This window comes from Pseudorca crassidens, chromosome 3 (assembly GCF_039906515.1).
Source record: "Pseudorca crassidens isolate mPseCra1 chromosome 3, mPseCra1.hap1, whole genome shotgun sequence".
Lineage (NCBI taxonomy): Eukaryota > Metazoa > Chordata > Mammalia > Artiodactyla > Delphinidae > Pseudorca > Pseudorca crassidens.
The window spans coordinates 75836868-75852506 of NC_090298.1; the positions used below are offsets into that span (position 1 = coordinate 75836868).

At 36.3% G+C, this 15639-nt stretch overlaps 1 protein-coding gene and 1 long non-coding RNA gene across 2 annotated transcripts in view; one reads left to right on the forward strand and one right to left on the reverse strand.

The window, feature by feature from the left end:
• KIAA0825 (KIAA0825 ortholog) overlaps nt 1-15639 on the reverse strand; it is a 403281-nt gene that overhangs the window by 13359 nt on the left and 374283 nt on the right. The gene's annotated exons all lie outside the window — the stretch shown is intronic.
• Nucleotides 37-15247, forward strand: LOC137221497 (uncharacterized). The gene is made up of 3 exons (XR_010942039.1): nt 37-3461; nt 6070-6139; nt 14346-15247. It is a non-coding gene; the product is annotated as an uncharacterized lncRNA (long non-coding RNA).

Sequence of the window (15639 nt, forward strand, 5' to 3'; positions counted from 1 at the left end):
TCTGACCAGTGTGACATGGTACCTCATTGTAGTTTTGATTTGCATTTCTCTAATAATTATCGATGTTGAGCATCTTTTCATGTGCCTCTTGACCATCTGTATGTCTTCTTTGAAGAAATGTCTATTTAGATCTGCCCATTTTTTGATTGGGTTGTTTGTTTTTTTGATATTGAGCTGCATGAGCTGTTTGTATAGTTTGGAGATTAATTCCTTGTTGGTCACTTCATTTGCAAATATTTTCTTCATTCTGTGGGTTCTCTTTTTGTTTACGGTTTCCTTTGCTGTATAAAAGCTTTTAAGATTAATTAGGTCCCATTTGTTTATTTTTGTTTTATTTTCATTACTCTAGGAGGTGGATCCAAAAAGATATACCTGCAATTTATGTCAAAGAGTGTTCTGCCTATGTTTTCCTCTACGAGTTTTATAGTATCCAGTTTTACATTTAGGTCTTTAATCCATTTTGATTTTATTTTTTGTGTATGGTGTTAGAGAATGTTCTAATTTCATTCTTTTACATGTAGCCGTCCAGTTTTCCCAGCACCACTTATTGAAGAGACTGTCTTTTCTCCATTGTATATTCTTGCCTCTTTGTTGTAGATTAATTGACCATAGGTTTGTGGGTTTATTTCTGGGCCTTCTGTCCTGTTCCATTGATCTATATGTCTGTTTTTGTTCCAGTACCATACTATTTTGATGACTATAGCTTTGTACTATACTCTGAAGTCAGGGAGCCTGATTCCTCCAGCTCTGTTTTTCTTTCTCAAGATTGCTTTGGCTATTCGGGGTCTTTTGTGTCTCCATACAAATTTTAAGATTTTTCGTTCTAGTTCTGTGCAAAATACCATTGGTAATTTGGTAGGGGTGGCACTGAATATGTAGATTGCCTTGGGTAGTATAGTTATTTTGACAATATTGCTTCTTCCAATTCAGGAACATGGTATATCTTTCCATCTGTATCATCTTCGGTTCCTTTCATCAGCGTTTTACAGGTTTCCAAGTACAGGTCTTTTGCCTCCTTAGGTAGGTTTATTCCTAGGTATTTTATTCTTTTTAATGCGATGGTAAATGGGATTGTTTCTTTAATTTCTCTTTCTGGTCTTTTGTTTTTAGTGTATAGAAATGCAACAGATTTCTGTGTATTAATTTTGTATTCTTCACCTTTACCGAATTCATTGATGAGCTCTAGTAGTTTTCTGGTAGCATCTTTAGGATTTTCTATGTATAGAATCATCTCATCTGCAAATCGTGACAGTTTTACTTCTTGTCTTCCAATTTGGGTTCCTTTTATTTCTTTTTATTCTCTGATTGTCATGGCTCAGACTTCCAAAACTATATTGAATAAAAGTGGTGAGAGTGCATACCCTTGTGTTATTCCTGATCTCAGAGGAAATGCTTTCAGCTTTTCACCTTTGAGTATGATGTTAGTGGTAGGTTTGTCATATATGGCCTTTATTATGTTGAGGTATGTTCCCTCTATTCCCACTTTCTGGAGAGCTTTTTAATCATAAAGGGTGTCGAATTTTGTCAAAAGCTTTTTCTACATGTATTGAGATGATCTTATGGTTTTTATTCTTCAATTTCTTGATGTGGTATATCACACTGATTGATTTGCAGATGTTGAAAAATCCTTGATTCTCTAGGATAAATCCCACTTGATCATGGTGTATGAACCTTTTAATGTACTATTGAATTCAGTTTGCTAGTATTTTGTTGAGGATTTTTGCATCTGTGTTCATCAGTGATATTGGCCTATAATTTTCTTTTTTTGTGATATCTTTGTCTGGTTTTGGTGTCAGGGTGATGGTGTCCCTCACAGAATGAGCTTGGGAGTGTTCCTTCCTCTGCTGATTTTTGGAATAGTTTCAGAAGGATAGGTGTTAAGTCTTCTCTAAATGTTTGCTAGAATTTGCCCGTGAAGCCATCTGGTCCTGGACTTTTGTCTGTTGGGGATTTTTTAATCACAGTTTCAATTTCAGTACTTGTGATTGGTGTGTTCATATTTGTGTGTGGATGATTTCCTACCTTTACTGCATGTTTGCCTTTACTAGTGGGCTCTTCCATTTGTAATTTTCTTGTTTCTCGTGGTGGCCTTTTCTTTTTCACCTAGAGAATTTCCTTTATCATTTGTTGCAAAGCTGGTGTGGTGGTGCTGAATTCTCTTAGCTTTTGCTTGTCTGTAAAGCTTTTGATTTCTCCATCAAATCTGAAAGAGAGTCTTGCTGGATAGAGTGTTCTTGGTTATAGGTTCTTCCCTTTCCTCACTGTAAATATATCATGTCACTCCCTTCTGGTTTGCAGGGTTTCTGCTGAGAAATCAGCTGATAACCTTATGGGAATTCCCTTGTATGTTATTTGTTGCCTTTAATATTTTTTCTTGTTGTTAATTTTTGTCAGCTTGATTAGTATGCATCTCAGCATGTTCCTCCTTGTCCGTCCTGCCTGCGGCTGTCTGAGCTTCTTGGACTTGGGTGACTGTTTCCATTCCCATGTTAGGGAAGTTTTCAGCTATTATCCTTCAGATATTTTCTCAGGTCATTTCTCTCTCTCTTCTCCTTCTGCAGTACCTATAATGAGAATGTTGATGCATTTAATGTTGTCCCAGGTCTCTGAGACTGTCCTTGTTTCTTTTCATTCTTTTTCTTTATTTTGTTTCATGGCAGTGATTTCTACCATTCTTTCAGCTCACTTATTCTTTCTTCTGCCTCAGTTATTCTGCTATTGATTCCTTCTAGTGTATTTTTCATTTTAGTTATTGTACTGTTCATCTCTGTTTGTTTTTTCTTTAGTTCTCCTAGGTCTTTGTTAAACATTTCTTGTATCTTTTCGATCTGTACCTCCATTCTTTTTCTGAGATCACGTATCATTTTTACTATCATTATTCTGAATTCTTTTTTGGGTAGATTGCCTATCTTCACTTCACCTAGTTGTTCTTCTGAGGTTTTACCTTATTCCTTCATCTGGGACATATTCCTCTGCCATCCCATTTTGTCTAACTTTCTTTGATTGTGGTTTCCATTATGCAGGCTGCAGGGTTGTAGTTCTTCTTGCTTCTGCTGTCTGACTCCACAGTGGATGAGGCTGTCTAAGAGGCTTGTGCAGGCTTCCTGGTGGGAAGGACTGGTTCTTGCCCACTGGTGGGTGGAGCTGGGTCTTGTCCCCCTGATGGGCAGGGCTGTGTCAAGGGGTGTGTTTATTGGGCAGCTGTGTGCTCAGGAAGACTTTAAGCAACCTGTCTGCTGATGGGTGGGGCTGTGTTCCTGCCCTGTTGGTTGTTTGGCCTGAGTCATCCCAGCACTGGAGCCTACAGGCTGTGGGGTGGGGCCAGGTCTTGGTGGGAAAATGGCCTCCAGGAGTGCCCATGCTAATGAGTACTCCTCAGACCTACTGCCGCTAGTGTTTTTGTCTCCACAGTGAGCCACAGCCACACCACACCTCTGCAAGAGACCCTCCAATACTAGCAGGTAGGTCTGGCCCAGTGTCTTATGAAGTCACTGCTTTTTTTTCCTGGGTCCTGGTGTGCACAAGACCTTGTGTGTGCCCTCCAAGAGTGGAGTTTCTGTTTCCTCCAGTCCCGTGGAATTCCTGTGATCACACCCTGCTGGCCTTCAAAGCCAGATTCTCTTGGGGCTCCTCCTCCAATTGCCAGACCCCCAGGCTGGGGATCCTGACATGGGACTCAGGACTTTCACGCCTGTGGCAGAAATTCTGTGGTATAATTATTTTCCAGTTTGTGGGTCACCCACCCAGTGAGTATGGGATTTGATTTTATTGTGATTGCACCCCTCCTACTGTCTCGTTGTGGCTTCTTCTTTGTCTTTGGATGTAGAGTATCTTTTTTGGTAGGTTCCACCATTTTTTTTGTTGATGGTTGTTCAGCAGTTAGTTGTAATTTCGGTGTTTTTGTAAGAAGAGGTGAGTTCACGTCCTACTACTCCACCATCTTGTCTTTGTCTAGCAACTTTAATTATTGCCACACACGAGGAGTTACCCAGGGTCACACAACTGGTCTGTGGTGGAGCCAGGATTCTAACCCAAGCAGCTGGCTCTAGAGTTAATGCTCTTACCCACTATAGTACATCTACTGCAACCTATGTCTCTGTGTCTCCTATAATAATAAGTGAAATGTGAGCTGCTCACAGTTTAAGACCAGTTAATATCCACTGTGTATTTGTTAACAAATTAATTAATAGGAAAAAACAACAACAACGTCTCTTTGCACCCCATGATGGCAGGCCAGAACTGGAAGACCTGATTTATTTCAGACCCACTTGAGTTGAGATGCCTCAACTTTTACAGTGGTGGAAGATTAGGAGCCTCTCAAGACAACTCCCATTGCTTCAGCTCTTTGGGGATGATGGGACCACTTCCTCATTTCCCATCCTTACTCCTGGGGAAATAATTAGAAGTACTGCTTCCTCTAACTTCATGCTGATATCAAGGAGGTTGAGAGGCATGTTAAACAAGATCTTGGGGCTTCCCTGGTGGCGCAGTGGTTGAGAGTCTGCCTGCCGATGCAGGGGACACACGTTCATGCCCCAGTCCGGGAAAATCCCACATGCTGCGGAGTGGCTGGGCCCATGAGCCATGGCCACTGAGCTTGCGTGTCCGCAGCCTGTGCTCCGCAATGGGACAGGCCACAACAGAGAGAGGCCCACGTACCGCAAAAAAAAAAACAAAAAAAAAAACTTTACCCTCAAAGAACTTATATTTGAATGGATATCAAAGCTATTTCAAGAAATGTTTTCATCTTATGGCCCCGTCAGTAAGCTGTGGTGCCCTCTTCAATAGCTACACAAAATGTGGAGTATATTATGTGTCCAGACTTGGTCACTCTTTCCAAGATTCTTGCTGTTTCAGCTTAGGATATTTAACATGAAATCACCACTGCAATGTGGTGCCTCCATAGATGAATTTTAAGTTTTAATAATTTTTCATTTTCACCTTTGAGAGTAGCTTTGTATACATTTTAAAAATTAAAAAATCAAAGCAAAACACGGCCAACACTTTGATGTGAGTCCAAGCTTTGGTAAAATGCATAAAAGTAACACCAAGTCCAAGAGAAATTGAAACTCTAAGCACATTTTGCTTGCATTCATTCCTTGTTTCTAATTTAATAAATATTTCCCAGAATGGAGTTTGTAAATCAAAGTAAATATATATATATATATATATATATATAAAATGCTTACTTATTCCCTTTTGGGTTCTATGTCAGTTGTGTACATTTCATAAATATAAACATAAGACATATTTGCTAAGGAATTACATTTGTTGATGTGGCAACCTCATGGCTTAAAGTATAAAAAATTCATACCTTGTCAATTATGAATTGCATTTCCCCCATTTGTATAGAATATGGAATTTTTTTGAGTACTGGCTAAAAATGTACATGATACTATTTCAGATGTAAGTATTGCTTAAAAAAAAAAAATCAACATCACCCTGCCTTAAGAGATGAAACATCTGAAAACTATAATCCTTTTAAATAAATTTAAAAAAATCTATTCTTTAATCATTTATTCAGCTTTCTTCTCACTATAGCCAATTACCAACCTTATCAGTCCATTTCCTTTTATTTATATTTTAGTCGAATGAGTGTCATAACAGGAAGGAAGTATGAATACCCTTTAATACTTACAGATTTTTTTTCAAATTTAAACATCTTTCTTGCTAAGCAGAATTAATTCACTGACTCACTCCCACAGCTATCACCCTGGATGCCCTTTTTCTATTTCATTGCCATTTTGTGTATGAACACATCACTGGTGTGGTATTTATCTTGATAGGTAGTGAAAAAACAGTCTTGCCTCAAAAAGCCATGCCATGTTTCCAGCCCTTGTTTATAAGGCATCTTCCAGCAGCAATCTCACTGCAGAGTTGCATGTACTAAATGGTGGCCCAACGCAGATCACTGGTATTCTCCCTGAGTAAAATCCTATGTATGCTGTCAATTTAATTGGTGCCACAGATAACTGTGACCCTTTTTCCCCTTCAACTGCTTATAGTCATTTTAAGATCTGTCATCACAGCTTAAGGTATGATTATGTCTAATAATGCTTTATTTTGCAGTGGGTATATCACAGTTATTGCCATATACAGAAAATTCTGACTGACATTTCCAGAGCTTTTTGGTGACAGAGTAAGTAAAGCAGTATATTACCTCTTTCTATGACTGCCAGGTGAATAACCCAACACAACTACCTAATATCTTGAGAGAAGGCTTTACTATTTTGGAGAGCCTTTTCCCCCATTTCACATCCCCACAGCACTGCCCTGCATTCCTCTCCTCTGAGTTTATCTCCCTAATTTAAATTCTAACTTCAAATATATCAGTTGACTAATATTAAACTTAACTTCCAAAAGGAGTCCATTTAAATACCTTCCTTCTGTACTTAATGATACAGATTTAAGGTCGAATATTTGTCATTTTTTAATGGAAATAGCTAGGAAGCATTAAAAAATAAAGTGAACAATTGGCATTGAAATATTTGGTAAACAAAATCATTTCAGTTATTTCTGTCCTACCACCTAACCTATTTGCCATAACCTATGAATTTGGCCAAAATGCAGGAAGTCTAATTCAAGCTGACATTCAAAGCTTATTCTCATTAATGTCTAAATTTTCGTGTTGAGTTCCTGCTACTGTATTACAATTCCGATTTCCATATCAAATTTATTAAGTTTTCTTTACTGTTAAAATCCATCATCGGCCCAGCAATATACACTAGAACCAATAATGTCTATTGATGTTTAATATTCCTAACTTTGTTGTAAATTCAGTTTTTAAAAACAAGGTCTTTGCCAGCCCTTTTATTTATAGGCAATAGAGTATACTCAAGAGGATCTTACCTAACAATTTAGAATTATCATTACAAAATGTAAAAAGCCTGTTGTGGGCCAATTCATCTTTAACATTAGCCAGAAGACGAACTTTGCCCAAAGAATTCTTTGGAAATATAGTATATTAATGACCCAATGGAATAAACACTTGACCATCAAAAAGCACTGAGTTTGAAAAATTGCTTTATCTTAACCCTGCTTTATACAACATAAACAGATTCATTACTGCTGAAATATGCTGCATCTCTAATTTCATTTTCACAAAACTTCAACACACCACTGCAGAATCCCGATTAGTTCTCTCAGTAAATAACTATGGCATTACCATTATTATTGTTCACTGGAAGTCCCTATTTAGAAGAAGAACAACAGGGAAATTACTACACAGTATTCCCCACCCCCAGCAAACACATAAAAACACAAGTACACACACACGCATAGATAATAAAACACTGGAAAATGATAAGAATATTCAAAAAAATGCTTTATCTTTAGCTGTGATTCAGCTATTCAGCTAACTTTATCTAATGGTATATTATTCCATTAGTTTTAAAACCCAGGAAAATATTAGCAATTGAATATTATGAGGAAAAATGTCAACCTAATTATGAAATGAAATTAAGCTATCAAGCAATGGAATACTGTGAATCATTAACCTTAAATTCTGTATTACATGGAAGCAGAAAGCAGATTTCAGATAAAAGGCTCAGACTGCATACTGTGAAATATTTTACTTTTACCTGCTCCTAGATTCTGTGGGTTTCTTTTCTGTTTCTTTTTCTTTCCTTAATAACTCAAATTTTCAATTACTAGAATTTCATTTCCATTCAGTTGCTATTAAGCTAGCATTGCCTGTGGGATCTAGAAATTGAATTGATGAAGTATAACCAACCTTTTTATAGAGAAGGGCCATTCCTCTAAACTCCCCTAAGCTTTGAAATTCTTGGTGTTGTGTTGTGGAATCCATTAATGTTACAGAGGGAAAGTGACAAAAGATAGTAATGCAAGACTCTAGGTACCTATGCTTCAAGCCATGAGTCATGATGCTGTCAAATGGATGGGTATTACAATTTGCTAGGTGATGGTAATTAACTAGTCTAGACTCCTTTCAAAAACTACTAAGCTACTTAGTGAATGTTTCTTAGAAGCTATACAAACTTCATAGATCAGATAACTGAACAAAATACTGGCATATAGAAAAATATTTTTGGAGTGCCTACTATGAGTCAGGCAATATATTAGGCACAGGGGATAACACCGTGAATACAATAATTATTGCTCCTTCTCTTATGGAACTTATATCTGTGGCAACGAAATTTTGGGCAAGTAATCAAATTGAATGAATTAATGAATGGCAGTAACTGCAAAAGTCAATGGTCATGTCCTTTATATTTCAATAATTTTTATAGTTTTCTATATATGGATCCTGCATATTTTGGTTAGGGTTATTCCTAGAAATTTTATGGTGTGTATGTTGCTATTATTCAGAGATTTTTTTTATTTTACTGTATCTTCAGTTTCTTACTGGGATATTGATATTTTTCAATATTTTTCTTATATTTCATAGCCTTACTGATTTCTAAGAGGATTTTATGTGGTATTTTGGGGTTTTCTAAGAAATATTCTCTGCAGTTAATAACCATTTTCCCCTTTTCCTCTCCAGCAGTTAGTCCATTACTTCTGATTTATGTCTTATTCCACTAGCCAGAAATTCTGGAAGAATGTTAAATAGATTGGGAATTCTGTTCCCCCTTGATTTTAATAAGAGTTCTGGTTTTATAATTTATATTATATGATGTGATCTGTCTTCTTAGATATCCTTTCTTTATGGGATAAAGAAAGGGATAACCCTGCTATCCCACTCCTAGGTGTCTTCCTAAGACAAAAAGAAATTTACATTCACATAAAACCCTATAAACAAATGTTTATGGCAGCTTTATTCACAATAGCCCCAAATTGTAAACAACCCAGATGCCCTTAAACTATTTCATACAATAAAATATAACTCAGCCATAAGAAGGAACAAACTGTCGGTTCACACAACAACTTGGGTGAATTTTCAATGCATTTTCCTAAGTGAAAGAAGACAGAATCAAGTGGCTATATGCTGTGTGATTCTATTTTACATGACAGACACTCCTAAAAAAGCAAAAGTACAGAGAAAAAAACAGATCAGTGCTTTCCAGGGGTTAGGAATGGGAGGAGAGATTATCGATAAAGGGGTAACTTGTTTAGGGGGTTGATGAAATTGTACTGCAGGGAACTCTAGTGGTCGACACATGACTCTCTGCATTTGTCAAAACACATAGAACTGTACACCACAAAGAGTGAATTTTATTATACGATAACAACAACAACAAAATCAACTAGGTTGTGGGGGGAATATGAAATACAGACTGTGACATGGGAATCACACAACATTACAAATGAATTACATAACTACACTGAAGGGGGTGGACAAGAAAGGAGCCAAGCTAAGAAACTCTGGAAAGCAGTGTTTTAACTGTTTTAAGACTAAAGACAAAAGAGCTGTTCACGAACAATGTTCTCTAGTTGGTAATTTGTTTCTAACAGAGGGATTAAGAAATGTAAAACTACTCTCTTAGATTAAAAATTTTTTTTTAGATTTTAAAAGTATTTTTAGATGCTTTTAAAGATATTTTTACTTATGTTGATATAGTAGGGTTATCAGAAATTATAGAAAATGGGAGTCATGTTTCTTACTGTAAGAGAAAGAAGTTACAAATAAGGGAAGAAAGCTAGAATGAACCCTGTCATGTTGGATTAAAATTGGAGATATCAATATGAACTTATTCTTTTAATATATTTACATATAAATGATACAGAAATAAATTTTGATGTGTTTGTCTGCATGAGTTAGTACCTACACATGTGTTTCCTAGCTCTATCCACTGAAAGGAGCTAGAAGGTACCCCAGTAGCAATGAACAGCTGGCACCTAAATCTTGGTTTATAAATTCCACTCTGCTATGCAAAAGACAGGACTCCTCAGAGAAACGGCTACTTCTAGGGCTAGGGCAGGAAAAACACAATATGAGCCTGGAGCATCAGAAAGTAAGGATGTTACAGATTTCCCTGGTGGCACAGTGGTTAAGAATCTGCCTGCCCCACCATCACCCTGATACCAAAACCAGACAAAGATACTACAAAAAAGAAAGTTACAGACCAGTATCACTGATGAATATAGATACAAAAATCCTCAACAAAATACTAACAAACAGAATCCAACAACACATTAAAAGGATCATACACCATGATCAAATGGGATTTATCCCAGGGATGCAAGGATTCTTCAATATATGCAAATCAATCAATGTGATACACCATATTAACAAAGTGAAGAATAAAAACCATATGATCATCTCAATAGATGCAGAAAAAGCTTTTGACAAAATTCAACACACATTTATGATAAAAACTCTCCAGAAAGTGGGCATAGAGGGTACCTATCTCAACATAATAAAGGCCATATACAACAAACCCACAGCAAACATCATTCTCAATGGTGAAAAACTGAAAGCATTTCCTCTAAGACCAGGAACAAGACAAGGATGTCCACTCTCACCACTATTATTCAACATAGTTTTGGAAGTCCTAGCCACGCCATGGCAATCAGAGAAGAAAAAGAAATAAAAGGAATCCAAATCAGAAAAGAAGAAGTAAAACTGTCACTGTTTGCAGATGACATGATACTATACATAGAGAATCCTAAGGATGCCACCAGAAAACTACTAGAGCTAATCAATGAATTTGGTAAAGTTGCAGGATACAAAATTAATGCACAGAAATCTCTTTCATTCCTATATACTAATGATGAAACATCTGAAAGAGAAATTATGGAAACACTCCCATTTACCATAGCAACAAAAAGAATAAAATACCTAGGAATAAACCTACCTAGGGAAACAAAAGACCTGTATGCAGAAAACTATAAGACCCTGATGAAAGAAATTAAAGATGATACCAACAGATCGAGAGATATACCATGTTCTTGGATTGGAAGAATCAACATTGTGAAAATGTCTATACTACCCAAAGCAATCTACAGATTCAATGCAATCCCTATCAAATTACCAATGGCATTTTTTATGGAACTAGAACAAATCATCTTAAAATTTGTATGGAGACAAAAAAGACCCCGAATAGCCAAAGCAGTCTTGAGGGAAAAAAATGGAGCTGGAGGAATCAGACTCCCTGACTTCAGACTATACTACAAAGCTACAGTAATCAAGACGATATGGTACTGGCACAAAAACAGAAACATAGATCAATGGAACAAGATAGAAAGCCCAGAGATAAACCCACGCACCTATGGTCAACTAATCTATGACAAAGGAGGCAAAGATACACAATGGAGAAAAGATAGTCTCTTCAATAAGTGGTGCTGGGAAAACTGGACAGCTACATTTAAAAGAATGAAATTAGAACACTCCCTAACACAATACACAAAAATAAACTCAAAAAGGATTCGAGACCTAAATGTAAGACTGGACACTATAAAACTCTTAGAGGAAAACATAGGAAGAACCCTCTTTGACATAAATCACAGCAAGATCTTTTTTGATCCATCTCCTAGAGTAATGGAAATAAAAAGAAAAATAAACAAATGGGACCTAATGAAACTTCAAAGCTTTTGCACAGCAAAGGAAACCATAAACAAGACGAAAAGACCACCCTCAGAATGGGAGAAAATATTTGCAAACGAATCAACGGACAAAGGATTAATCTCCAAAATATATAAACAGCTCATGCTGCTCAATATTAAAGAAACAAACAACCCAATCCGAAAATGGGCAGAAGACCTAAATAGACATTTCTCCAAAGAAGACACACAGATGGCCAAGAAGCACATGCAAAGCTCAACATCACTAATTATTAGAGAAATGCAAATCAAAACTACAATGAGGTATCACCTCACACCAGTAAGAATGAGCATCATCAGAAAATCTACAAACAACAAATGCTGGAGAGGGTGTGGAGAAAAGGGAACCCTCTTGCACTGTTGGTGGGAATGTAAATTGATACAGCCACTATAGAGAACAGTATGGAGGTTCCTTAAAAACCTAAAAATAGAATTACCATATGATTCAGCAATCCCACTACTGCTCATATACCCAGAGAAAACCATAATTCAAAAAGACACATGCACCCCAATGTTCATTGCAGCACTATTTACAATAGCCAGGTCATGGAAGCAACCTAAATGTCCATCGACAGACGAATGGATAAAGAAGTTGTGGTACATATATACAATGGAATATTACTCAGCCATAAAAAGGAACAAAATTGAGTCATTTGTTGAGACATGGATGGATCTAGAGACTGTCATACAGAGTGAAGTAAGTCAGAAAGAGAAAAACAAATATCGTATATTAACGCATGTATGTGGAACCTAGAAAACCGGTTTGCAGGGCAGAAGTTGAGACACAGATGTAGAGAACAAACGTATGGACGCCAAGGGGGGAAAACTGCGGTAGGATGGGGATGGTGGTGTGCTGAATTGGGCTATTGGGATTGACATGTATACACTGATGTGTATAAAATTGATGACTAATAAGAACCTGCAGTATAAAAAAACAAAAACAAAAAACAACTAATACTAAACTTTCTTTGGGTTATTCGTATGGAAATATGTTAATATAAATGTTTCAGACATTGCATGAAATTTCTAAAATTCTTATATATTCTGGTATAATGTTATGTCATAATTCTAGTTATTACTTTAAAATGTATATCTCAGAAATTAAAAAAAAGGTGGTAAAGAAGGTAAAATGAGCAAATCATAAATAAAGCCAGCGATTTCAAAAACAAAACAAACAAACAAACAAACAAAAATTTGCCTGCCAGTGCAGGGGACATGGGTTCGATCTCTGGTTCAGGAAGATCCCCCGTACTGCGGAGCAACTAAGCCCATGTACCACAACTAATGAGCCTGTGCTGTAGAGCCCGTGTGCCACAACTACTGAAGCCTCTGTGCCCAGAACCAGTGCTTCGTAACAAGAGAAGCCACTGCAATGAGAAGCCCACACACCGAAATGAAGAGTAGCCCCTTTTTCGCCGCAACTAGAGAAAGTCTGCGTGCAGCAACAAAGACCCAACGTAGCCTAAAATAAATAAATAAATAATAAAATTTAAAAAAAAAAAAAAAAAGAAAGAAAGAAAGTAAGGAGGTTAAAAAAAAAAAGATGGGAGTATATAAAAAAGGCTTAGGAGCCAGCCTGGAAAAGTTAATTGACAAAGTTGGAAAAGCTTGAGCAACAAAATAAATAATGATTGCATTACATTATAACCGAATAATAAAATAAATATTCATGAATCCATACTAATATAAATAAGTAAATAAATAGGGGGATATGTGACAACTCTTACTCAAATAACAATTCTAAATAATATATACAGAGAAATAGAAATCACTATTAAAACACCATGGCAATATTGCCACACAATACAATGGCTACTAAAATTAATAGGTAAAAGTTTATGCAGAAATTGGATATTTGCATAAGGTCAAAGTATCTCCCTCAAATATTTAGTAATTACAAAGGAAAAAGAGTAACAACATTAGAGAATCCTAACAAACACCAGCTTAACTAAGTGACCAAGAGTAACATCACCAGTAATAAGACTTACTGATGTTATTTAATCCCTGATATGTGACACTGAGAAGGGCCCATTGCCTCTGGTTTCCTTACCAATAATGCACAACCTTAATCTAACGAGAAAGCATGAGACAAACAAATTGAGGCACAGTCTACAAAAATAACTGACCAGTACCCTTCAAAAGTGTCAAGGTCATGAAAGACAAAGACTCAAGAACTGGCATAGATTGGAGGAGACTAAGGAGCCATGACAACTAAATGCAATGTGGGATCCCGGAACAACAAAAGGACAATGGTAGAAAAAAGTTCTGTACTTTAGTTAAGAGTAGTATCCTAAGGATTATTTCTTAGTTTTGATAAGTGTTTTTTGGTTATGTAAGATGTTAAACATAAGGGGAATCTGGGTGAACGGTAAATGAGAAATCTGTGTACTATTTTTGTCACCTTTCTGTAAGTTAAAGATGGCACTAAAAAAAATGCTGTAGATGTGCCATCATCTCATAGCACTTAATGCTTCAGAGAAGTTTAAGCCCAGCCTAATTTTGTCCCTTTTTAGGTAACCTGCTTTATTTTTTCCTTCCTGGATGCTTTAAATCTGTTTTCCTCTTTCTTAAAATTAACTACATATAAAAATTAATTTGATTTTCTTTAGTGCCAACTTAAATCCTTTTACTTTTTTCCAAATCTTATCCACTTCCATTGTTACTTTGGCCTCTTGTTATTGCATCTCATTGCTTCTCTTGCATTACATATTGTAACCTACGGGTTTCTACAGTTTGTTCAGAGGCTTGCCTTATACCCTATGGAGGATACTAGATTGTTCTAACCTTTTTGTCTGATCCCCATATTAAGCATGTTTCTGTGTGTTTGTTTATTTGTTTTTCAGAGTGATTTTCACATTCCCTCAAGCTGGAGCATATTTTCACAAGCACTATTTGGGTTCTTTGGTCATTCATCTTTAAAGTAAGAGAACTCCATCTAGACCACTTCCATCATCTTGTGATTCATGGAAAACCATTGACAACAGGATTACTGACTGATCTTGGAGTTGTTAGTTTTTATCAGTTTTAGTGTTTTTATAGTTATTTCATTGGGTGGTTGTAAGAGGTTTTACTAGGGGGTGTTAGGTAGCATGCACTTTCAATCAAGCTACCTATTCAAAATGTCAGCATTTTTGCAGTATCTCCCAAGATGTTTCTGTTGAAGAATAATATTTGTACTGTGAGAGTTATATCTGGAACTCCTGTACTCCAGAATCAAAAACAAAAATGTGAAGCAATAGTTTCTATTTCACAGGCTAATTAAAGCAAGAGATTTGGTATTTCTTTACAAAAAGAATGATGAAGGTAGATAGTGGCCTGGAAACCAGTGAGCCTGATTGCAAAATGAATATTTAAAAGCCCCTCTGATTTAATGTGCTCTTGTTTCCATTCCCTTTATTCTTTACAAAGACAAAGAGTCCTCTGTAAATATTGCTTTAAGGATTATCAGGCTTCAATTTTCAATTTTGTCCAAAGGCCATAATTTAAACCATAATATTGGCTTTACAAATGTAAACAGTGATTGAACCTCTTTCCTTTAGCTAATAGAAATGCCAATGAAATTAGAGTCAATTAAATAATTGCTTTATTAACCTAATGTATTACTGCTGTAAGACGTGCTGTGACTCATCCAGTCAGGAGGGGAGCTAGGAGAGAACAAAACTACATCAACATAAAGACAATGGAAACCAGCATTTTGTAAAAACTTGATCCAATAAAAAGAATAAAACATTTATTGAAATTTTGATATATCAATTTCATTCTTTATAGTTTAACCATGACTGAAGATGGAAAAATCCTAAGAGATTTTAAAGGTTAAAGATCTTTCAGAATATGTTAAATGTCCCCTCTTCTGCCAAGTTTTCTCTGTCCACCTCTGTCTCCAGACTCGTCCTCTGCTTCTCTCAGGCAAGATATCTCACTTTTTCCTTTATGGTAATACAGAGGTATGTGATTACTGACTTCTAGTGTTATATACCTTGAGAGATGATTTGCAATTATTTTTTAAACTTCTGTATTCCCTACCATGTGGTCCCCTGCCTTTTTGAGGACTGAGTTTATTATCTCAATAATTTCAGAACCTAGTGAAGTATTATACCTGGTAATACCACTAAGCAAATACTTGAGGAATGAATGAGT